General features: G+C 45.7%; 1 long non-coding RNA gene across 4 annotated transcripts; it reads left to right on the top strand.

Moving 5' to 3' along the window:
• LOC136153862 (uncharacterized) lies at nucleotides 1-25710 on the top strand. 4 transcript variants are annotated; one of them, XR_010660444.1, is made up of 8 exons: nucleotides 1-97; nucleotides 6683-6759; nucleotides 8364-8517; nucleotides 19551-20233; nucleotides 20368-20576; nucleotides 20878-22106; nucleotides 23548-23658; nucleotides 24451-25710. It is a non-coding gene; the product is annotated as an uncharacterized lncRNA (long non-coding RNA). The 4 variants fall into 4 exon arrangements; XR_010660443.1 differs by having other exon boundaries at nucleotides 19547-20233; XR_010660446.1 differs by lacking the exon at nucleotides 19551-20233 and adding an exon at nucleotides 13713-13813.

Genomic DNA, 25710 nt, shown 5'->3' with positions numbered 1-25710 from the left:
CCGCGAGTCCCGCCCTGCTTCGTCTCCCGCCCAGTTCCAGTTGGCTGGCTGGCTGTTATAGGCACTGGGATGGCAGAGCTGGACCTGAGGACGAGAGGCTTGTTGCCGTTCGCGGCTTTTTAGAGCATAGTTTTTCTCCGAGTTGTATTGCTTTTCCCGACGGGGTCGAATAGCTGCCCTGGATAGTGGCGAGGTTTGGAGCAGTCGCTGGCTGTGCGTGGTGACGGCATTTCGTCTTGTTTAGCTCTCGCTCAGTCTGGATTGTGTGGCAGCGCACGGATATTCGCACAAATGCATGCAATTCATGTCCAGGGAGAGGTCTCTGAGTTAGCTGTCTCTCCCTGGAGACTAACTTGTGCCAGGGAGTCTGGGCTCGTGTATCGCTGCGTGTGACAACACGGGTCCTGTTTGGGTGCCTTTGATCTCCTTGAGCCTTTGGGCGGGATCATGAGTGATGGGATCTTTGATCTGAGTGGATTTTGTGAGCCATAGTACAAAGCCCCTAGGATGTGTGTGCCTGTATTCCGGGGTGTGCACTCTTGGAGCTTTCTGGCCTTTCAGTCCCTGGATGTTAGAACTCTGTGTAGGCATGTGCACCTGAGATTGTGAGATCTCTGTGTTTTTGATTCTGGTCCCAAGTTGTGATGTCTCTGAGCTGCTTTAAGGATGGGTTTGTCTAAAGGTGTGAAGTCTCAGCTGCTTGGGGATCTGTGCACAGGGTGCAGGTTTTCCATTTGTCTGGGAACTTTATCTAGACGTTATATGATGTTCTTGAGATATTAAATGTTCTGTCTTGCGTTTAGGGTTTTTGTCTTAGCTTGGTAAGTGTCGAGTGGTTTGGGAGTCAGTCTCCATGGTGTGAAGTATCTGTGCAGTTCTCATTTCTTTCTATCTTGAAGACTTTGGCCTGTTTGGAGGGTCTTTGTCACAGCGTGTATGGTGATGGTCTCAGTTGTGTTTGAGGGTCTGAGAGGAGTTGTGTGCTCTCTGTGCAGAGATTCAGTGAGCTCTTTTTGGTGTCTCTGGGTATCAGTCTGAGCTGTCTGGAGTCTCTGTGTAAGAAATAAAACCTCTTATGTTCTTGGCTGTGAGGTCTCTGTCCAGGAACTGAGGATTTGGAAGCTGGCAGATATGATTCTGAGGCCTGGAACCTGACATGCTGACTGTGTGTTGTTGAGTGTATCAGTTGTCTCCTGGAATCTCAGGTTGTTCATAATTATTACAATGGGGCCAGTGCGAGTCTTGGAGGGTACCTGTGCATGTTAGCAATGCGTGTTGCCTGGCTCCAGACTCTCCTTCAGCAACTGTTTTCTGAGCCCCTGCCATATACCTGAGCACTGTTGGAGGAGTTTGTGAGAGGACAGAACTGACCAAGTCTCTCCTTTGAAAGACTTGGTGGTCAGTAAATAAATCAAGGGTGGCAGGCACTATGAAGAAAGATAATACTAGATCAGGGGAAAGGGTATATGTAGGTATGATGTAATTATTTTATTCAAGGTAAGGAAGGAAAGTCTCCTTGAAAGAAGGCAACTAAGCAGAGATCTGGAGGAAGTGAGGTAGCAGGCTATGGGGTTATCTAAGGGAAGAGCATTCCAGGCAGACGGAACAACAAATGCAACTGTCCTGGCATGGAAATCTACTTGGCGTGCTCCTGAATGTCAAGGAGTCCTGTGATGCACTTGGTTTGGCATGTAGCACTCATTGAAAGGGGTCTGGTTGTTGCTGTCTCTGTTTCTCTCACAATTTGTGATCATCCGCATTTCACAGATGAAGGACTGAGGGCTCCAACGTGTGCCCTGCCCCTTCTCTCCTTCCTATCCCTGAAATAGGAGTAAAACCTTCTGGTCCATCATGAGAAAGAGAGAGTTTGAGTGTCCCAGCTGCAGGGATGTCACACTGAATGTCAGCCAAGCAACAGAGACCAGTTTTAATGTGGGAATCATGCCTCGTAACATTGGCACTCTTGATGGAGGGCAGGACTTAAGAAGGAAAAAGGAACTGGGGCAAAGGACAGAGGCAGGAAGGGAAGTTGGAGAACAGTGAGAAAAAAAAAGCAGAAATGACTGGCTTCATCACATTGCTTGGGTTTGGCGCAGTTCTTGTTGATTGGCTGACTGTATTAGGACATACTCACCTTTTTCTGTCCCTACCCTTTCTTTCTCTTCCCTTTTTTGTGCCTGAGCAAGTCAGTCCTAAAGCCGTTAGATGTTGCCAGGCAAGGCATGTGTATGTCTAAAGGGCCATCCCTGCCTGGAGAGTCAGAGCCCAAGGTGGAAAGAAGGATATCCCTAGGGATTGGGTGGGAAGGAGGCTAACTGCTTCCTGGATTCAAGGTTGAGTGAGGTGTGGAAGTCAAGGACAAGGGATGGTTCTGCATAGATTGTGAGGAGGACCCTTTTGTGGAGGAGGGATCACTTATATGCATTGGGATTCATCAACTCAGCAAATACATAAGAATGCCGAGAGCCACGTCTTTCATTTTTGGAAAAGGGAATTTCCAGTATGGAAAGGAAGTCAACTAGAACAAATTCTCAGGAATTCTACTGGAATTAAAGGTCTCCACGCAAACTTCTTGTATTCGATAGGTGTGCATATGTGGGTAGACTGATATATAATTGTAGATGTGTGTCTATGTGTATGTGTGTGTGATTGTGTACACACATATATTCCCACGTTACTGAAAACAGCAACATTCCAATGGCAACAGTTACACCAATCCCCAGATCCTAGCTTCTGAACACCTTTCTCCACTAAATGATGGGTTCCCACACTGAGGAAGGAAAGGGAATGAGCCTGGTTTACCTTGTCATGTCAGTCACAAGGCAAAGTTCAAGAATGATGTGGAGATGTCAGAGGGACACAGAATACAGCTTGAAGGCTCTCCCACCAGACACACTTAGGACTCTCTTATATTTTCCACCTTCTTTGAGGTATTATTGACATATAACCTGTAAGTTTAAGATGCCAGTGTGATGATTTGATACACACATATTTGGGAAAACGATTACTACAGCAGGGTTGGCACTCTATCCCCTCACATAATCCTTTTTAAAAATTGTTGAGGAAATAACATCTCAGATCTACCCTCTTAGCTTTCACTGTATTACACAGTTTTGTGAATTATACTCACCATGCTATACATTGGATCCGCGCAAATTATTCATCTCATACCTGGAAGTTTGTACCCTGTATTCAATATTTTGTGCAGGCCCAGGAACCACCATCCTAAACTCTTGGAAATTTCTGTAAGTTTGACTTTTTTAGGTTCTGCATATAAGTGAGAGCTTACAATGTATGTCTTTCTCTCTTTCACTTATTTCACTTAGCATAAAGCCTTTGAAGTCCATTCATGTTGTTGCAAAAGGCAGAATTTTCTTCTTTGTGACTGAATAATATTCCATTGTATATCTCAGATTTTCTCTTTTCAAATTTTGTTTAATTAAATGATAATTCCTTTACAATATTGTGATGTTTTTGTCATACATCAACATGAATTGGCCATAGGCCTTCATGTGTGCCCCCATCCTGAACCCCCCTCCCACCTCCCTCCCCACCCTGTCCGTCTGGGTTGTTGCAGGGTACCGGCTTTGAGTGCCCTGCTTCATGCATGGTGCGTAACACTGTCTCTTTTGCTGCCCTGCATGTACGGTCATTGGTAGTGTCTTTCTAAATTCCATATGTAAGTGTTAATGCACAATATTTCTGTTTCTCTTTCTGACTTACTTCACTCTGTATCATAGGCTCCAGGTTCATCCACCTCATTAGAACTGACTCAAGTGCATTCCTTTTTATACTTGAGTAATATTCCATTGTATATGTACCACAACGTCCTTCTCCGTTTGTGTGCCAGTGGGCATCTAGGTTGCTTCCATGTCCTAGCTATTGTAAACCGTGCTGCGGTGAACATTGGGGTACATGTGTCTGTTTCACTTCTGGTTTCCCAGGGGTGTATACCCAGCATTGGGATTGCTGGGTCACATGGCAGGTGTATTCCCAGTTTTTAAAGGAATCCCACACTATTCTCCATAGTAGGTATACCCGTTTGCATTCCCACCCACTGTGTAAGAGGGTTGCCCTTCCTCCACACCATAACCAGCATTTGTTGTTTGTAGACTTTTTGATGGTGGCCGTTCTGACTGGTGTCACCACGTTTTCTATATCCATTCATCCCTTCATAGACACATAGTTGCTTACAACTTTTGGTTGAAGCTGCAAAGTAAACTTCAGGTTAGTGTTACGCCTCCAATGTTGTATTTCAGAATCATTATCTATTCTAGATCATTTGGCTTACCACAGAAATTTTATCATCAATTCGTCTATATGTACAAAAAAGTCCTGCTGGAATTTCTGACTGGAATTGTATGAAGCTGATGGATGTGTATGGGGACTACTGACATCCTAATTATATTGAATTTCTCAACCCGTGAAGGCACCATGTGCCCCCATTTTGTTAGGTCTTATTTAAGGAACCATATTGCATTACCTTATCTGCCATTGTTTATGAAATCTAATTCTCGTATATCAAATTCTGAAGATCTTTATCTGATTACGATATGAAAATATTAGCAGTCAGACGTTCATCAGTAATGCTTTATTTCTTCTGTAGTCTTTACACTGCCCGTTTATTATGTTTATTTTTTCTGCTAATATTCATGATTGTTTAATCCAAGGGTGATGGTATGGATATTTTCTGGGGTAAATTGTGAGATGTTCAGCTGTGTTTTGGGATAGAGACTCTGAGGACAGGGACACAGGGGAGAGAGAACAGAGTAGGGGTGGGGGAGGTGAACGCGTGGGGGCAGGGACAGGGGGCTGCTAGTACAAGAGGAAACAGATGTGAAGAGACACAGGAAGAAGTGCTCCCCTTCTGCACCGGGCGTAGCTCTCCGTACATATACGCATAATGAAGTCTTTGAGTACTCTTAGCAACCCTGTGAGGTAAGCATCTGTAATGCTATCATCCCTTTTGTCAGCTGAGGAGCAGAGACACGTAGATGTTAACGGGTGAATGCATCTGCACAAAGTCACCTAGCTGGCAAGAGCTGAGTCAGATTGGTGCCCAGGCCAGAGAGAAACAGCCAGGTGTGGGATCTGACCCCCAATCTGGAATACAGTGCAGTGTCTGGTGTACTCTGGATCAAAAGGCAGATCAACATGTCCATCCTCCTGAAACATTACTATGGATCTGAGTATGGATTGAAGACAGTGTCTCCTGAGTGCGTGAAAGACCATGCGGTGTCATGTCACAATGCACACATCACAGAGAACAGTTCCTGGACCATACCGAGGTCTAAACAGTGATTCCTCTGACCAACATTAGTGGAGCACCCTCATCATTATGGAAAGTAGCATAACCATAGCAGAATATAATGATGCACAGACAGAGCAACAGATACAATATCATGAAGACATTACCTCCCCCATCTGGTAATTTAATTAAATGCAGAGATCAAAACCTGTAAGGCAATAGACCACATACTAAGTTTTTTTCTCTGAAGTGTGACATTCTAGATAATTTTCAAGTAACGTTTTATTAGTATTGTAATTTGTTGTATCTTCATTGTTACATAGGCAGTTTTTCTATTATAATTGAAAAATGAACTTTCTGAAGACTCATTCTCAGGTGTCTTGAGGTTTCAGCATAAAAATTTGTGTTGGTATCCCTGCCAAGTGATAACCCAATCAGCGCACTGATCTCAGTAGTGATGTCTTTGGTACGGCAGGTGGGGGTCTGTGGGGAGTAGAGAGGTCCTGATGGAAGACTAGCTAAGCCTGCAAGCGTTGTGAAAAAGGTCAGTGACGCCGTAGGCCCAAACCAGGAAACAGCTCACAGGTGCCAAGGAAGACACTGGTGTTCTGTCCACGGAAATGTCTGTGTTAGCACTTTCAGACCTTGGATCTTTTGGCTCTCATGATGCAGTGGGGCAGCTTATGGCACTTGTAACACAGTCCTGCTTTGACCCAGGCTGTGGATGAGAGTCACAGCCTCCCCTGCAGCACCGCCCCCTTTGTGGGCGATCTGGAGCCCTTTTGTGATACCTGGGAGTCGACAGATTCCGAAGAGAAAGGAGAAAGAAGATACATGGCGCAGGGCGTACATGCACCCTCCCTGTGCATGTGGTGCTAGAGATGGGCTAGAGATGCAGGTACAGCTTCTTAGAGGGACCAGTTGGGGATGAGCAGGGTTGGATTCGGTGACTCACGAAAGAAATGTGGAAGTGAGTGTAAAGGAAGAAATCACATTGAGAGGGGTAAAGACCTACAACTCCCATTTCTGTAGCAGGGTATGTGCTCCATGACTGTTGTGAGGAGGCTCCCTGGTCTGAGCTCTGGGAGGGAGTAATGAGCGTTAAGGACCCGCCATCAACCCTAAGCAGGGGTGCTGAGTGTGTGAAGACATTAAGTCTCAGCCTTCACCACTGACACACACAGAAAGCTTCTTAGCCCCCCTGAGTGTGGGGTGGTGGCACCTTAGGGAAGTTCAAAGGGAAGGTGGAAGTCGTGGTTCAGTCAGTCAGTCGTGTCTGGCTATTAACGAGCCCATGGCCTGCAGCACGCCAGGCTCCTCTGTCGTACACTATCTCCCTGAGTTTGATCATATTAATGTCCATGTGTTGGTGATGCTATCTAACCATCTCACCCTCTGTCTCCCCCTTCTCCTCCTGCCTTCGATCTTTTCCAGCACTAGGGTGTTTTCCAATGAGTCAGCTATTCTCATCAGGTGGCCAAAGTATTGCAGCTTCAGCATCAGTCCTTCCAGTGAGTATTCAGAGTATTCAGTATTCATTTCCTTTAGGATGGGCAGAGTAGTTCTCCTTAGTGTCCGAGGGATTCTAAAGGGTCATCTCTCTAGTACCACAATTCGAATGCATCACTCAGCCTTCCTAATGATCCAACTCACACATCTGTACACAACTACTGGAAAAACCATCATTTTGACTCTGCAGACCTTTGTCAGCAAAGTGACGTCTCTGCTTTTAAATATGTGGTCTAGGTTCGTCATGGGTTTCCCCAGCGGCTCAGTGGTAGAGAATCTGTCTGCAATGCAGGGGAATTAGGACACCTGGGTTCAATCCCTGGGTCGGGAAGGTTCCCTGGAGGAGGGCATGGCAATCCACGTCACTATTCTCGCCTGGAGAAATCCCTGAACCGAGGAGCCTGGAGGGCCTTGGTCCATGGGGTCGTAAAGAGTATACTGAGAGATATCACCTCCCAAACAGAATCTCTGGCCAATGGGCTGTCTCTCTAGCTTTACTCATCTCAGGTCAAATCTGTTCCCTGGCCTCAGAAGCCTTGTGACATAACGAAGGAAACTTGAGGCAGTGGTCATTTAAGCAGCGATTTGGTGCGAGATCTTTATTCGTTTGGGCCAAGTGACTGCAGGGAATGAAATGGGGTAGGGTGATGAAGGAAATGAGATGATGACTTTATTGCCCCGGCCACCTCCCTGCCCCCAGGTAGCCGACTTCAGTAGGGCTGGCTGGTATCAATGCCTTGTTTAGGCTCACTTGTAACAACATCCTGTGTGTGGTATGAGCAACTTGGTGGTAAATCAGACAGCATGGCCAAATATTCATTTCTCAGAGTGGATGGAGGGAGACGAGAGAAAAGAATGATGAACCATGGGTTAGTTGTGGGTCAGTTTCTAAAATCTCAGTATTTCTTCAGAAGGGGTGTGTGTGTGTGAATTCTTTTCTTTATCTGAGAATTGGCTTTCTAGGTGAGGAAATATCATGACAGACTCCTTGTGACATGTGACAGAAGGTTGGCAGTGAATTGGGTTAAGGTCATTTTCCACGTATTTCACAACAAATGTTTGTTTAAGGGGGTAGCAGTGGCCTTAAAAAACTGAACTAAGTGGTTGAAATACAGGTTTCAGTTCCTGAAATGTGAGGAGACTCTGGGATGAGTGTTCATTCTAGCCTGTGGTCACAGGCAACTCATAAACTCATGGATTTGAACAGTGTCTTCCTAATGTTATTTGCTTTCTGTCCTTGAATGTGGTGGAGGCCCCAGTTCCGGTGACTAAATTTCCTAAGTAACAGTTCTCTGAGAAAAGTAGCTCTTTAGAAAAGAGCAGTGCCTGGGAAGCTGATCTAAAATTTTAATATAGCCTGTGATGTGTTTTTTATTAGCTTCACCCAAGACATGATCATTCAAAGAATCTAGAGGGATGCACCTACTTTGGTACCTACCATTGGATTTTTCAAATGAACATACAGTAAGATTGGCCCGGTTTTCTTTCTTATTGTTTATCTAGTTATTGGTGGCTGCACCGAGTCTTTGTTGCTGCACGAGGCTTTCTCTAGTTGTGAAGAAGGAGGACTACTCTCTAGTGGCGGTGCATGCGCTTCTCATTTCAGAGATTTCTCTTTTTGCGGAGCATGGACTGTAGGCTCGAAGGGCTTCAGAAGTCGACGCAGGTGGGTTCAGTAGTTACCCACAGTCTTAGTTGTCCTGGGACACGTGGAATCTTCCTGAACTAGGGACCGAACGCCTGCCCCGTTGCATTGGCAGGTGGGTTCTGTTTTATTTTTTTAATCATTATTTTAATCGGAAAATAATTACTATACCATATTGTGATGTCTTTTGCCGTATATCATCATGAATCAGCCGCAGGTAAACATGTGTCCTCCCCTCCTGAACCCCCGTCCCACCTCCCTCCCCACCCTATCCCTCTGGGTTGTCCCAGAGCACTGGCTTTGGGTGCCCTGCTTCATGCATTGAACTTGCACTGGTCATCTGTTTTACATATGGGAACGTATATATTTCACTGCTCTTCTCTCAAATCATCCCACCCTCGCCTTCTCTCCCCGAGTCGAAAAGTATGTTCTGTACGTCTCTGTCTCCGTTGCTTCCCTGCATGTAGAATCGTTGCTACCGCCTTTCTAAGTTCCTTAAATATGCATTAATAGAAGTGTTGTCTTTCTCTTTCTGACTGACTTCTCTCTGTATAACAGGCTCCAGGTTCATCCACCTCATTAGCACTGATTCAAATGTCTTCCTTTTTATAGCTGAGTAATATTCCATTGTGTATACGCACCACAACTTCCTCATCCATTCATCTGCCGATGGACGTCTAGGTTCCCTCCATGTCCGAGGTGTTGTAAATCGTGCTGCAGGGAACATTGGGCTACATGTTTCTGTTCACTTCTGGTTTCCTCGAGGTGTATGCCCAGCAGTGGGATTTCTCAGTCGTGTGGCAGTTCTGTTCCCAGTGTTTTAAGGAATCGCCACTCTGTTCTCCATAGTGGCTGTACCAGTTTGCGTTCCCACCAAGAGTGGAAGAAGGTTCCCTTTTCTCCACACCATCTCCAGCATTTATTGTTTGTAGACTTTTTGATGATGGCCATTCTGACCTGTGTGAGATGATACCTCATTGTGGTTTTGATTTGCAGTTTTCTAATAATGAGTGATGTTGAGCATCTCTTCATGTGTTTCGTAGCCATCTCTAAGTCTTTGGAGAAATGTGTGTTTAGATCTCCTGCCCACTTTTTATGGGGTGGTTCGTTTTTGTGGTATTGAGCTGCATGGGCTGCTTGTATATTTTGGAGATTCATTCTTTGTCATTTGTTTCATTTCCTATTATTTTCTCCCATTCTGAGGGCTGTCTTTTCACCTTGCTTATAGTTTCCTTCACTGTGCAAAAGCATTTAAGTTAAATTTGGTCCCTTTTGTTTGTTTGTGTTTTTATTTCCATTATTCTGGGAGGTGGGCCATAGAGGATCTTGCTGTGATTTATGTCAGAGAGTGTTCTGCTGTTGGTCCTTTAATGGACCACAACCTGGTGGTCCCGAGTTGACAGTGAGAGAGTGAAAGAAGGAAAGAGGCTAATAGTTCCTGGGTTATGCAGCTGGCTTCTGCGCTCCAGGGAATCAGCCAGAAATAGAGAGATAGAGAGAGAAAGAAGGAAAGAAAGACAGACACAGGGACCAAAGCTCTGATGGAGCAAAGGTGTTTTAATCAACATGGCATGGACATATATACTGTCTTACAAGGTAGTTATTCTCAGCAAAGATAAAGATTAAAATAAAGACTTACAAAACACAAGGTGATCCCTATTAAAGAGAGAAGAGGGTACTTATCACCATAATGGGAAACTAAGAAAGGAAATACCTGGATTCCCTAGCCCCAGGAAAGACGTGTCTCTCCAAAAGTTTCCTGACAGATCCAAAACAGCACAACGGAAGCCTCCTGTTAAATGCATCCTGACATTCTGCCTTTGGTTTCCTCTTAAGAGTTTTAGAGTTTTTGGTCTTACATTTAGATCTTTAATCCATTTTGAGTTTATTTTGTGTGTGTTGTTACAAAGTGTTCCAGTTTCATTCTTTTACACGTAGTTGACCATTTTCCCCAGCATCACGTGTTGAAGAGACTTTGTTTATGCCATTGTATATTTGTGCCTCCTTTGTCAAAGATAACCTGTGCATAGGTGTGTGGATTTATCTCTGGGTTCTCTTATTTTGTTCCATTGATCTATATTGATCTATATTTCTGTCTTTCTGCCATACTGTCTTGATGACTGTCTTGATGATTGTAGGTTTGTAATATAGTCTGTAGTATAGACTGAAGTATAGACTGAAGAAGAAAAGTTGATTCCTCCAGTTCCATTCTTCTTTCTCAAGATTGCTTTGCGTATTCAGAGTCTTTAGTGTTTCCATACAAACTGAGAAATTATTTGTTCTAGTTGTGTGAAAAGTACCTTTGATAGTCTGATCGGGATTGTGATGAATCTACAGATTGCTTTGGGTAGTAGAGTCATTTTCCCTATACTGATTCTTCCAATCCAAGAACATGGTACATTTTTCCATCTCTCTGTGTCAACTTTGATTGCTTTCATCAGTTTTTTTTTTTTTTTACAGTTTTCTGTATACAGGTCTCTTATTTTTTAATGTACATTTATTCCTAAGTATTTTATTCTTTTCATTGCAATGGTGAATGGGATTGTTTCCTTAAGTACTCTTTCTGATTTTTCTCTATGAGTTTATAGGAATGTAAGGGATTTTTGTGTGTTAATTTTATATGGCAGGCACATTCTTTTTTTTAGTTTTTAAATTTTTTCATTTATTTATTTTAGTTGGAGGCGAATTACTTTACCATATTGCAGGCACATGATTAACCACTGGACCACCAGGGAATTCCTGGCCTGCTTGTCCTTGGGTGTGCAGTTCTCTGGGCTCTGATACACCGAGAGCTTGCAGTGATCACCACCACGACCAGGACACAGGCCACGTCCGTCACCCCAAAAACGCCCAGCTGCTGCCCCTCTCTGGTTTCCTCTCCCACACCCCAATCCCTGGCACAAGGATCTGTCCTCCTCCACAAAGGATTTTGTCCTTTGCAATTTTAAGATTCCTTACATATTCTGAATATAAGACCTTTCTCGGATCTGTCATTCACGAACATCTTTCCCCTAATAACAAATAGCTTCCCTTTTCGTTACAGGAGACATGAGTGATGAAATCTTCTTTTCCTCCCCACACTCAGAGCCCAATGTGGTGTAGCCAGCAAGTGCCCGTGAGATTCTTCCGAAGTGAAAATGAATTCTGTTGTCTGTGAGTCAGTCTGTGCTCTCAGCTAGCCCCCAGAGCTGTATTTCTGCAGAAATCCACGAGTCTTCTGCAGACAGCGGCGCTTGAGAACAGGTACATTTATTGGAGTCTGAACTTGTGATCTCATCAGAGAGCTTCAGAGCTCAACCCATCTTGCAGGACTTGTCTCCCAAGGGAGCTTTTCTTCTTGAAACTCAGAGGCGTGAATTTAGTCAGTGTGGGCACGTTTAGCAGGGCGAACATGGCATTTCAAGGTTGTTCATCCTTTACCAGGTATCAGACCACATTCATTGTATTTCTTTCTGTCACCTTATTTAATCCTCCTTCAACGACCCGTCATTTTGGAAGATTTCAGTCCTAGTTGATGAGGTGAGAAAGCAGAGGACAGAGAAGTCAGTAGGATTGCTCAGAGTCATATAGGCCGCCAGAGGAAAAGTGACCCACAAACCTCGGCATCCTCCATTCAGAGCCCCCACTCTTTATTTCTTCAGTAAAGTTGCCATGCATGCGTGCATGCCAAGTCACATCAGTCGTGTCCAACTCTTTGCGACCACATGACTGTAGCCCACCAGGCTCCTCTGTCCATGGGATTCTCCAGGCAAGAATACTCGAGTGGGTTGCCATGCCCTCCTCCAGGGGATCTTCCCGACCCAGGAATCCAACCCACACCTCCTGCAGCTCTAGCAATGCAGGAGGATGCTTTACCGTTGAGCCACTGGGGAGGCCCAAAGTGGATATAAAATATTATATTTGTTTCAAGTGCACAACAAAGTGATTCCATATTTTTAAACATTATGAAATGAATTGCCATGATAAGTTTGGTTCCCATGTGCCACCACAGAGATTTATTATAAGATTATTGACTATATTCCCTGTATGTACATTCCATTCCCATGACTTATTTTATAACTGGAAGTTTGTATCTCCTTACCCCTTCCCTGTTTTGCACATCTCCCTACTCCTTCCTCCTCTGGTAACCACCAGTTTGTTCTCTGTGTCTCTGACTCTATTTCTGTCTCATTTCCCATGCTCTCTTACTTATTTCTGAGGTTCCACATATAAATAAAACTGTGTGGAATTTGTCTTTCTCTCTGTGTGCCTAGTTTCACTTGGCATCATACCCTCTAGGTCCATTCATGTTCTCGACAATGACAAGATTTCATTCTTTTTTTAATTGCTAAGTAATATTCCACTATGTGTGTGTGTGTGTGTGTACACCATTTCTTCCTTTTTGACTCATGTATCGATGGGCACTTAGGTTCTTTCCAGATCTTGGATCCTCTTGGCTGTAAATAGCGCTGCAGTGGACAGAGGAGCACATATATCTTTTGTGACTAGTGTTTCTTCTATTCTTGAGAAAAATACCGAGAAGTGGAACTGCTGGATCATATGGTAGTTCTGGTTTTCAGTTTTTGAGGAAACCCTCATTGTCTCCTTGGCGGCTGCACCAATATACATTTCCACCAACACCGCATGAGGGTTTCCTTTTCTCTACATCCTCGCCAACATTTCTTACTTGTTGTCTTGTTGATAATAGCTACTTGACAGGTATGAGGAAGTACTTCACTGTGGTCTTGATTTTCTAATCCCCGATGAGGAGATGTTGAGCATCTCTTCATATGTCTATTAGCCATCTGTACCTCTTTGCAGAAATGTCTATTCACTGCTTTGCCCCGTTTTAAAATCAGGTTTTGGGTGTTTTCCCCAATACATCCTATGAGTCCTTTAGCTGTTTTGGATATCTACCTCTTTTCGGGTGTGTATCACTTGCTCATATCTTCTCCCACTCAGCAGGTTGCCTTTTTCTTTTGTTGACGGTTTCCCTTGCTCTGTAAAAGCTTTTTAGTTTTATGAACTCCCATTTGTTTATTTTTGCTTTTGTTGCTCTTGCCTGAGGAGACATGTCAATAAAACTATTGCTAAGACCTGTGTCAAATAGTGTCCTGGCTACGTCTTCTTCTAGGAGCTTTATGGTTTAAGATCTAACAATTTCATCTTGAATCTTCTGTAGTTGTTGTTGAGTTTTGAATGTTGTGTAAGAAAGGGGTCCAAGTTTTCCCATAACCATTTATTAAAGAGACAGCATTTTCCATGATGAATGTTCTTGGCTCCTTTGTCATAGACTAATAGGCCATATGAGCGCAGGTTTATTTCTGACAGAGCGTCCCCAACTGTACCCTCCGTAAAGGCTGGGGTGAAGTGAGAAGACCCGGTGACTTCAATGCCCGTCCACAGCTGCTGGCACAGCAAGTCTGGATAAGGTACGTCCTAGTACCTTATTGATGCTAGCCACAATGCACTGGGGCAGGGATGGTCATCCCCACCCGGCACATGTTCCCCAGGGTGGGATGCGATGGGCTCACTCCAGCAGCCAACCCAGGTCGATCCCGCCATCCACAGTCTCTCACTTTAGCCAGTCACGAAGGTTTTCACTGTTGATGTTACATCCCCTCCATGCCATGCCAGGCTGGCTGTTGAGACGGGGAGGTGAGGAGGAATTGCATGGCCAGTCCCTGCCCTTGAGAGTTGAGTCATTAAGCAGAGAGGAGATCTGACACCCTTAGATGTGGTGGTGAGTACGTCACGGATCCCCTGTGAGGCTGCGTTGCTAGGAGATGAGAGGAGTGAGGAGGATCAGGGTAGATGAAGTGAACATGGTGGGGGAGGGGACAGGGTACTCTGGGTCCTTGCTGTGCCAATCCCAACTGCAGAATTACCCACAGACTGCAAGAGGGCACCCGGAGGGTGGATGGGCGGCTGTAAATGAGGATATCACCAGTGCCACCCTCTTCCCACCTCAAAGTCTGTGTCCCCAACCTGCCTATTGGGTGTTCGTGGTCTGGGGGTCACTTCTGAGACAGCATACTCTCCTCAGTTACAGAGTAGGAGCCAGAATCCTGTGATGTGCAGAGATGTGTAGCCCGTCAAATCCTAGGCCAGAGACCGAGCCATAGGAACCAGCAGGCCAGAGAATACTGGATGGGAGTTGGCTTTAAATGCAGTGGCCAAATAACAAATCTGAATGTACCTGTGGCAAGCAATGATATTGAACCATTCATTTAAAGACCTTCCCACAAAGGGAAGTCCTGGGCCTCCTGGTTTCATCAGTGAAATCTATCAAATGTTTGAAGAAGAACTAGCACCCATCCTTCACAGATTCTTCCTGAATAGACAAGAGGGAGGAGGGAACATTTCCTCATTCATCCTATAAGCACAGTATTAGCCTGGTACCAAAGCCAGACTTGACATCACCAGAAAGCTACAGATCCATATCTATCATGAATAGCGATGCATACACCCTCAACACAGTATCAGCAAACCAAATAGAGAAACATTTTGCGAAGGGCTGTGCAAGATTTTTCCCAGGATTGCAGTATTGGACCAACACTCAATTTCAGTTATGGGAAACAGCGTATTGATATAAGGAAGGACGGAAACCACCTGTCATCTTGACAGACAAAGAAAAAGCATTTGACACAGTTCAAGACCCGTTTATGACAAATAAGTAAATAACTAAATCAATAAACACGGTCAACCAACTCAGGATAGAAGGGATCGTCGTCGTGGTGCTGAAGGACATCCCCGAGAACCATCCTGCTCTCGTCACGTCACATCTAGTAGTGTCTGAGTGAATGCTTGCCGCTTGAGATGCAGACCAAGGACAGGAGGTCTGCTTCAACCACCTCTGTTCCACACTGCCGGAAGGGTCTATCCTGTGCACCGTGCAAAAGGAGAAATGACATCATTGGGAAATGAGAAGCAAAACCTATGTCCACGCAAATACTTGTCCTTACAGGTCTCTCACAGCAGCACTGTTTCTAATTTCCAAATAGTGGAGCAGCCTAAAAGTCTGTCAGCTGGAGAGTGGTAGACAAAGTATTCTGTATGTCGCCATATGGTGGAATAGCATAGATGGATGAAAAGTGATGAACTTCTGCTTTCTGCTGCCACGTGGGTGAGCCTGCAAAGCATTACGCTAAGTGAAAGAGCCCAGACACAAAAGGCCACTTCCTGCAGGAGTCCGTCGATATGAAATGCCCAGAAAGGGCAAATACAGAGAGGATGCCTGGGCCTGCAGGTCCTGTTGGGGATCCACTGCTGATGGGTACGCGGAACCATTTTGTGGGGCTGGCCGTGTTCCACAACTGCACTGGGGTGGTGGCTGCACCACTGTGTGAAGGTACTAAAAGTCACTGCCCTGGAAGTGGTGGGTGTGATTTGTGGTATGTGATTATACCTCAGTAAAGCAGTTTAGGAAGGTAATGCAGATGTCCAAGTGAGACGTGTGGGGAAAGACATGCTGTTGCTTTTGTCACAACGAGGAGTGCCCCTGCTCCTTCCGCGTTCTGGGTCCGGCCTCCTCCACATGTGCTAGATGCTCCCTCCAGAAACAGTCGCTGTGCACGTCTGGTCCTCAGGGGCATCCCCCATAAATTTCCCACCTACTTTGGCCAGTCCTCTGCCTGAAAACCAAGCAGCAAGGAACGGTTTTCCTCCGGGCTTGCTGGCATTTTGGTTTCTGTGCACTGCAGGGGGCAGTGTTGCTCCAAGGAGTCGCCTGCCTGTTCCTCCCCCGCCCTTCAGGGTTGAAAAAAGGCTGTAATAGGCGACAGGTTTTTGTGTTTTTGTGTTTTTTGTTTTTTTTTCCTGCGCTTGCGCTGGTTGGCTGCTTCGAAGTGCTGAGGAAGCTGCTGAGATACATATTAAGCTAACTGAAAAAGTAACAACAAAGAAAATATTAAGCAGGTCAAGGGAAAAGTAGCAAATAACAGAAGAGGGCATCCCCATAAGATTATCAGCTGACTTCTCAGCAGAAACTGCAGGCCTGAAGGGAGTGGCATGATGTATTTAAAGTGGAGAAAGGGAAAAACCTACAGCCAAAAACACTCTACCAAGCAAGGCTCTTCCTTCAGATTCAACAGAGGAATCAAAAGACAAGCAAAGACTCACAGAATTCAACAGGACTACACCAGCTTTACAACAAAGACTAATGTAACAGCTCTAGGCAGAAACAAAAAGAAAGACCAATGGAACACAGTAGGAAGCCCAGAGATAGATCCCTGCACCTATGAGGCACCTCATCTATACCCAAGGAGGTAAGAATATACAATGTAGAAAAGACACCATCTTCAATAAGTGGTACTGTGAAAATTAGACAGTAACATGTAAAAGTAACATGTAACATGTAAAAGTAACATGTAAAAAAAATTAGAACACTTACTAACATCACAGGGGGAAAAAGAAACCTCAAAATGAATTAAAGACTAAATGTAAGACCAGATACTATAAAACTCTTAGAGGAAAACATCGGCAGAACACACTAACAAAGATTTTAGCAATATCCTCTTTTCATTAATGGAAATAAAATAAAAAATAAAGAAATGGGACCTCATTACTCTTACAGTATTTTACACAGCAAGTGCAGTTCAGTTCAGTTGCTTAGTCGAGTCTGACTTTTACACAGCAAAGGAAACTATAAACAAGGTGAGAAGACAACCCTCAGAATGGCAGAAAACAATTTCAAATGAAGCAACTGAAAAGGAATTAATCTCAAAAGTATACAAGCATTTCATGCAGCTCCGTATCAGAAATATAAACAACCCAATCAAGAAATGGGCAGGAGACCTAAAACAGACATTTTTCCAAAGAAGACATACAGATGGCCAACAAATACATGAAATGATGTGCAACATTGCTGTTTATTAGTGAAATGCAATTCAAAAGTACAATGAGTACAATCTTGTCAGAATGGCCACCATCAACAAATCTACAAAACATAAATGCCGAAGAGGATGTGGAGAAAGGGAACCCTCTTGCACTGTTGGTGGGAATGTAAATTGGTACATACACTATGGAGCACATTGTTTAATCCTCCCCGTGTTTGTATTATTTTTTTGCCATTTTTTTCTTATAGTTTATTTCTAAGCCCACACATAGCATTGTGATCAGAAAAGACTCTTGACATGATTTCAATTTTCTTAAATTTATGTGGCTTGATATGTGACTCAAGATATGATCTATAAAGAATGTTCTATGTGCACATGAGAAGAAAGTATATTCTGCTGCTTTTGGATGGAATGGCCTAGAAATAGCAATTAAGTACATCTGGTGTAATGTGTCATTTTGGCGCTGTGCTTCCTTCTTGATTTTCTGTCTGGATGAGTTCTTCATGGATGAAAGTGGAGTGCTAAACTCCCCCACTATTATTGTGTTGCTGATGTTTTCTCCTTTTATGGCTGTTTATATATTGAGGTGCTCCTATGTTGGGTGCATATTTATTTACAATTGTTGTGTCTTCTTCTTAGAATAATCCATTGATCATTATGTGGTGTCCTTGAATCTTGCAACAGTGGTTAAAGTCTGATTTGTCTGATGTGAGTATTGCTACTCCAGGTTTCTTTAGATTTCCTTTTGCATTGAAAATCTTCTTCCATCCCTTCACTTTCAGTCTGTAAGTGCACCTAGATTTGAAAATGGGTCTCTTGTAGACAGTATTGTGTGTGCTGGGCTGTGCTTTGTCACTCAGTCGTGTCTGCCTCTTTGCGACCCCATTGACTGCACCCCACCAGGCTCCTCTGTCTATGGGGATTCTCCAGGTAAGAATACTGAAGTGGCTTGCCACACCCTCTTCCAGGTCATCTTCCCAACCCAGGGATGGAATCCACGTCTCCTGCATTGCAGGCAGATTCTTCACAGACTGAGGCACCAGGGAAGCCCAAGAATACTGTAATGGGTAGCCTATCCCTTCTCCAGGGGATCTTCCCAGTGCAGAAATCAAACTGGGGTCTCGCAGATCCTTTACCAGCTGAGCTACCAGGGAAGCCCAGACCGTATTATATATGGGTCTTCATTTTTTTTTAATCGTTATCTCTTTTTTTTTTAGGATGCAGCATTTCATCCATTTACATTTAAGTTAATTACTGACATGTGTGTCCTTATTGCCATTTTAAAAATTGTTTTGGATTTGTTTTAAAGGTGTTTGTTTTAAACTTCCTTTTGTGACTTGATGACTATCTTTAGTGTTGTGAATGGATCCCTTTTTTCTTTTTTGTGTCTATATCTATTGTAGATGTTTGGTTATCATGAGTTTTTTTGTTCTAGCTGTCTATACACACACCACATAGACACATATGTGTGTGTGTATGTGTGTGTATATATATGTGTGTATATATGTGTGTGTATACACATATACATATATGTGTATATATATATACACATATGTGTGTATATGTATATATATACGTGTGTGTATATGTGTGTTTGTATATATATATATCTCCAAGGTGGTTCAGTGCTAAAAAATCCCTCTGCCAATGAAGGAGATACAGAAGATTTTGGGTTGATTCCTGGGTTGCGAAGGTCCCCTGGAGGAGGACGTGGAAACCACTCCAGTATTACTGTTTGGAAAAATTCCATGGACAGAGGAGCCTGGAGAGTCCATGGAGTTGCAAAGAGTCTGACATGCCTGAGTAAAGAGTATATATATACATGTATATATACTTGTTTAACTTTACTGGTCTCTTAATTTCAAATGCATTTTCAATATCCGGCATTTGTACTCCCATCCTCTCATAACTGTTGGTTTTGATATCATATTTGTGTGTGGATGAGTTCCCATGTTTACTGTGTGTTTGTCTTTACTGGTGAGCTTTCCCATTCATAATTCTCTTGAATCTAGTCATGGCATTTTGTTTCTGCCTAGAGCCGTTACATTAGTCTTTGTTGTAAATCTGGTGTGGTCCTGTTGAATTCTCTGAGCCTTTGCTTGTCTTTGATTCCTCTGTTGAATCTGAAAGAAGAGCCTTGCTTGGTAGAGTGTTTTTGGCTGTAGGTTTTTCCCTTTCTCCACTTTAAATATATCATGCCACTCCCTTCTGGCCTGCAGCGTTTCTGCTGAGAAGTGAGCTGATAATCTTATGGGGATGCCCTCTTCTGTTATTTGCTACTTTTCCCTTGACCTGCTTAATATTTTCTCTTTGTTGTTACTTTTTCAGTTAGCTTAATATGTATCTCATCCTTTTCCTCAGCACTTCGAAGCAGGCAACCGGCGCAAGCTCAGAAAAACAATCCGTCGCTTATTACAGGCTTTTTTCAACCCCGAAGGGCGGGGGAGGAACGGGCAGGCAGCTCCTCGGAGCAACACTGCCCCCTGCAGTCCACAGAAACCAAAATGCCAGCAAGCCCGGAAGAAAACAGATCCTTCCTGCTCGGTTTTAGGGCAGAGGACTGGACAACGTAGATGGGAAACTTATGGGGGATGGCCCGGGGGACCGGAGAAAGAGAACCTCTGGAAGGGCCCGGGCAAACCACCCCGCACCGCGCGAGTTCCGCTCGACCTGCACTCAGAACCACAGCGAGGCGGGCAAGAAGTCAGGGCGTCCAGGAAGCTCTGGAGCTGCTGAGGGCTGGTTCTGGGCCTGCCCCGGGGAGCATTGAGGACAGTGCCAGTCTCCCAGCCTGCGTCCGCTGGGAGATTTCTCCCCGAAACTGTTTGGAACTCTCCACTGAGGGACCTGATCCGTGACGTCCGGGTCCTGTCCAACCTGGCCCCAACAAGATGGTTCTTTTGAGTCACTACCCTGCCCTCTTCTCTGTCAGTCGACTCTGGATTCAAGTCCCTTCCTGACTCACCTTGCAGTGAGCTGAGCAACTTGTACTCCGCAAGAGCGGATTACTTCCAGGTGCTTTGCGTTCTAAATGTGTTGTCGTGTCATAATTGTGATAGAGTCGATGAGTCGTTTTCTATGTAGTTTCCCTTCCCGCCCCCTTTCATTTAGTGTCTCATTGTAATAAATATGTTATTGTTGTTTTTCAGGCCGTCGGTCGTGCCCGACTCTTTGTGACCCCATGGACTGCATGCAGCACGTCAGGAGGCTTCCCTGCCCTTCCCCATCTGCCGGAGCTTGCTCAAACTCATGTCCATTGAGTCAGTGATGCCATCCAACCATCTTGTCCTCTGTAATCCCCTTCTCTTCCTGCCGTCAATCTTTCGCAGCATTGCAGGCTGTTTTACCCTCAATCCCAGTGAGCATTTTATTTCACTCTTCCACTGGGGAGGGGAATGTATCCTGCAAGCCAGTGTGCAAACCTGCAGTACAGGATAGCCAGATTCAATCGCTGGGTTGGGAAGATCCTCTGCAGAAGGAAATGGCAACCCACTCCATTATTCTTGCCTGGAGAATCCCATGGGCAGAGGAGCCAGGAAGGCTACAGTCCAAGGGTTCTTAAAGAATCAGACAGGTCTGATCCACTTTCACTTCCACTTCACGGAATGATTTTCAAGTCAAAACTCACTGTCATAATAAAGTTCTCTTTAAACATACAGGAATTCCTCAACGATCGGAAGCAAGACAACGGTGACCACTCCATCCACTATTATTCAATATATCAGCTTATATTATTTTATTGTAATTTTAAGTGTCAATGGGTCCGGTGACAGTTCTCACAACGGGCTCTCTGAAGGGCTCAGATGCAGTTTGAATCAGACAACCGGCACAAGCGGAGGAAAAACAACAACAACAAAATACCAGCTGCTTCTTGCTAAAAAAGGCCTCCTGTCACTTTATGAAAGCGGGAAGGGCTGAGGAAAAACCGGCCCGGCGACACTGTGGAGCAACACTGCCACCTGCAGGCCACAGAAACCAAAACGCAGCAAGCCCGGGAAAAATTCATCGTTCCTTCTGGGTTTTCGTGCAGAGGACGGGACGGCGGGGATGCGAAAGATAAGGGAGATGCCCGTAAGGACGAGAGAAAGGAAGGGAATCTCTCGAAGGGGTCCCGCCAAACCACCCCTGGACTGCGAACCGTCCGCGGAACCGCAGCAACAGGGGCAGGAAGTCAGGGTGTCCGGGAGGATCCGGAGCTTGGCGGGCGGGGCTGCACTCCGATTGGCTGGCTCTGGGCCTGCGCGCAGCAGCCCAGTGAGGCCCGTGCCAGTCTCCCCTCCCTGATCGGCTGGGAGTTTTCTCCGGGACCCTGTTTGGAAGTCTCCACTGAAGAACCTGACCGGTGACGTCGGGGTCCTGTCGCCCACTGCCGAAGCCCCCCAGGTGCGGGAACGTTACAAGTCCCCTTCCTTACCAGACACTCAGGCAGATGGAGGGGAGGGAACGCACCTCAGTCCTGGCGGCAGAAGGAGGATGGATGGAGTTCCGGTGTCTTGGTTACTGCTCTGCTGAGCATCCCTCCTGGGTTGCTGAGCTCAGGCAGGGGGCCTCACACCAGGCTAGTAGGTATTCCTGTGACCAGAGGTTGGAGCTAAGGGCTGAGATCTGTTACCAGGGAAACGGAAGCTGGGTCCAAGTGATTTGAGAAGAATGGGAAAACAGCTAAGTGGAATTTCAGAGGGAGGGTGGTTTCTGGGAGCCTGTCCAGAGCTATTGACTTGTGGTCACACAACGGGCGCCTGTGAGTCAACACAGAGACACATTAGACATTCTTACAGAATCCATTCTTACAGGAGGAAATCAAAGATGGAAATTTTGCAACTCCACTCTACAGCAAAAGCAGGTTTTCATCAAGACCTGCTATGCCTGACAGATATCTTAGGCTGAGGTAAGGGACCACTTGCCCAAATTAATACTAGTTTGAAAACTGACCTTGTGCTTGCTCTGCTGCGTGTTCCTGAATCCAAAGTTTTACAGTTAAAACCCTGCTGTTGTTAGTGAAACTCAGTATGTTTTAGTTCTTGTCAGGATCCCTTGTGCCTAGTCGAATACATTTCTAAAACACTGTGGAGATAACTTCATTCGAGAGATCAGAATAGTGCTTCAAACATTAAAGCTGGCTGAGAATTCTCGCTATTGATGTTGATGGAAGGATCGGCTGTCAGGATATCTGCTGCCTGTGCTCAGTTGCCGTTTTAAACTGTTTCCTGTGTTATCAAACTAACTCCCATGCTCACATGAAGACCAAATAAGAACAGGATGTTTATTGGGAAAAATACAGTTAAGCAATCCCCTGTTTGATGCACTCCCTTTAAGACCCACCTCTCGGAACTTTCTACTCTAGGAATCTCTTCTGGATATTCTTTGGCATGTTCCCAATGATGGGCTTACACTGCTGTGTCCTGACTCACCGTCCTGTTAAAGACAGGGCTTTCAACCTCTCAGGTGCATTACAGTGGCCAGGTTCTCTCGGAGATAAAACAGAGGGTGATGGCCCGTGCTCCGGACACCTTCAGAGTGGGTCTGTAGGAAGAGGGCCTCTGAGAGGAACGGATCCCCACCTATGGCAACAGGAAGACCTTGGGTCAGCCTCTTCCAGAGCAGCTCCAGGGGAGTCATGGCTCGGTGAAGATCACATCCAGCAGCATGCCCAGGATTGTGGTTGAAGGAACTGGGTGGATGGCCGTTTCCATCCATGAGACACCCCAAGGAACATTGGCTTGGGGCTACTAGCAGGTCTGCAGTGCTCATGGGACATCTGAGTGCAGATGACCCATACGTCTCAGCCTGTGGTGGAAGTGGGGCCCCGTTGGGACGTCTTAGGTAGATCCCGTGATAGGAAAATTCATCAGCATACCGAGGGATAACGGATGAAAACAAGTCAGATGGGTAAAAGCTATGGGGGGTTACGTGGTCACCCAAGGATTACGTATAGAATGGAAGAGCAGAGGGCAGATGTGGGAAACCAAAGGAAAGCAAAACCAAGATTTAGGAGGGGGTTAAAGTAAATGGTCAGACAGGGAGTCTTAGAAGTAATGGACTGAGAGGGAGGAGGAAAGCCAGCATGCGCTTCTGTCAGAGACTCTGACCAAGGAAAGTGTTTTTGAAGAAGGAATGTGTCTGTGGCCAATACACCACCGGGTACTACGGTTTGGCCCACGGAGCTCTTGGGATGAGTTAGCAAGGGGATGTTCTGTGGATGGGTACTCAGAGGAGGAATCAAGAGGTAACCAGATAAGGATGCTCCTGGAGTCTGTACTTTCAAGAAGCATGGCTTGAAAGGAATCAAAGACGCAGCGTATTGGAAGTAGAGGTCTGTGTGCTTGCAGGGTATGCTATTTTCTGTTCTCCAAACCAAAGAGACCAGGATACCAGTTCCAAAGAAATCATCAGGACTGTTGACTAGAAGACAGAATGGAGAATTGGAATGATCTTCACAGGTGAGTATTCACGTTGAGGTCAAGGGAGAGTGGTGGTTTCAAAGCAGCATTGGAGTTCCAGGAAGACCTTCCTCTCCCTCTGGGCCCCACTCTGCCTCTGCGACCCTTGGTCACAGGAAGAGCCAGGGTGCTGGCGGGGAGGGGCATGGGTTGCTGAGATCACAGTCTCAATGTATGCTCCTCAGAATCCACGGACACTTTAGTATATTTGTTCTCCCTGGCTGATCTGATCTTCCTCATGAGTGTTCACCCTTCATACTGGTTAGTAACCAGAAAACTGCTACTGAAGTTACTTCTAACATGGAAAGTGTGGTTGCAAGGAACCAGCTGAATATCCATAGATACAAATGCTCAGTCTATTCTGGTGAAAATTCTCTCTGCTTCTTTCAGCCATGGAGCAGGGGGGTATGTGTCACTTACAAGGCTTGCGGTAATGTGGGAGGGGTAGTCTATAACACCTTTGTTCCTCACAGTGGCCTCAGCGGTCCCTGAGGGAAAGATGACTGTCCTCTCCTGGCTCCAGCTGTTGATGCTGACCTGCACCACCCGTGGGTGGGGGTGGTGAAACTTGCAATTCTGTCTCTCTGTTCTTGCTGTGGATCCAGTGCTCCCTGGCTGACTGAGCCTCAGCCACTCTGCTGGCATCTGCAGACCCCTCTGAATCTGGGTCTCATCGTCCAGCCCGTCCCTGGGCAGGGATGTCCGCTCCTCAGCCTCAGCTGCAAGGTCTCCTAGCCCATCGCCTGCTTAGGTTTCATCTGCATTCGGTCCCTTTCCACATTTCTCCCTCAGGTGATGTAGAGCCCTCCCTTGGATCTCACCTGCAGCAAAGCAGGCACCAAGATCAGCTCCAGAAAACGAAATTCCTAAACGACAGCCACCCATCTGCCCAAAGACAACATTGGGTCAGTGAGCAGTGTGCCCTCTGTGAGTCCCAAGTGGGAATGGGGTGGAATCCTCCTTTCCCTGGTCTTCCTCTTCATTTCTTGTCACACTTCCCTTGTTTGAACCCTCTCACCTCTGCCTGCCACTGCCTCTGTGGGCCGTTCCCCACTGTGACTGGGATGCTCTTTTCTTTGGCTTGTCTTTCATTTGACCCAAGACTTCTCATACAATATCCGGGTCAAAGTGGGCATAGGGCAGAATGTGTACCTTGTCAAGTACAGTTAGGATACTTTGGTGTCACATAAGCCCCACACGCCCGAAATATAAAAACAGGGATAAAGAAGACAAGAGTCAAATGTGCCTGAGATGTTGGATAAGATGAGCACTGAAGAGTGTCTGCGGGATCAGGAAGTATGGATTTCAGTGATGGGCTTGGCAAGGCCAGTTACAGTAGAGTGAGTGAGAAAAGCTTCATGGAAGGGGGCTGAGTAGAGAATATCTCAGCAGAATTTGAAGCAGTTTTGTTCTGAAGGGCAACGGGTGATGTGCCAGTAGCTGCAGAAGAGGGTGGTAGAAGAGGATGGGTTTCCCCCTGTGTTGTGGAATGCTGCGATGTAGAGGGAGCAGGTGCTGGTTCAGGCGAGAGGGGTGATAACTGCAGATTGGAAGTCCCTGGGAAGGTGCAAGGCATGGGATCCCGGGCAGAGGTGAGGGGCTGGGTGCAGTCAGGAGCACTCGGGCAGAGGGGCAGCAGACTGCCAGGGCAGAAACATGCACTTTGGGATTGGGAGACTTGAAAAATCCCACGAGATTGCTTCTTTCTTCTCCACGAATTAATTTCGGTTGGGGCTGGTGGTCATTAGGATGGAGGAAGGTTACTACTGTGTATTGTAGTAGTGTAGGTAGGTGAGAGTGAAAAGAGCAGTAGTTCTACTCTGGCCACGGGTTTAAGATAAAACACTTCTGTAAAGTTTGTAAAGTTGGGTGCTCAACGCTCAGGTGCTCAGACACAGGCAGGGAGTGAGTAGTTAGGAGTGTGCAAGGAGCACAAGAGGTGTGTTTGTGGGGGACAACTTCCAGCCCTGGCTCAGTGGATCCGATTGGGGCGGGGCCTGGCGGATGGTAATGGAAGGACGTGTGGTAGTGGAGGTGAGGGTTTCCAGGATG

This window comes from Muntiacus reevesi, chromosome X (assembly GCF_963930625.1).
Source record: "Muntiacus reevesi chromosome X, mMunRee1.1, whole genome shotgun sequence".
Lineage (NCBI taxonomy): Eukaryota > Metazoa > Chordata > Mammalia > Artiodactyla > Cervidae > Muntiacus > Muntiacus reevesi.
The sequence above is the reverse complement of the archived record's forward strand: the minus strand, read 5'-3'. Positions and strand labels throughout refer to the sequence as shown.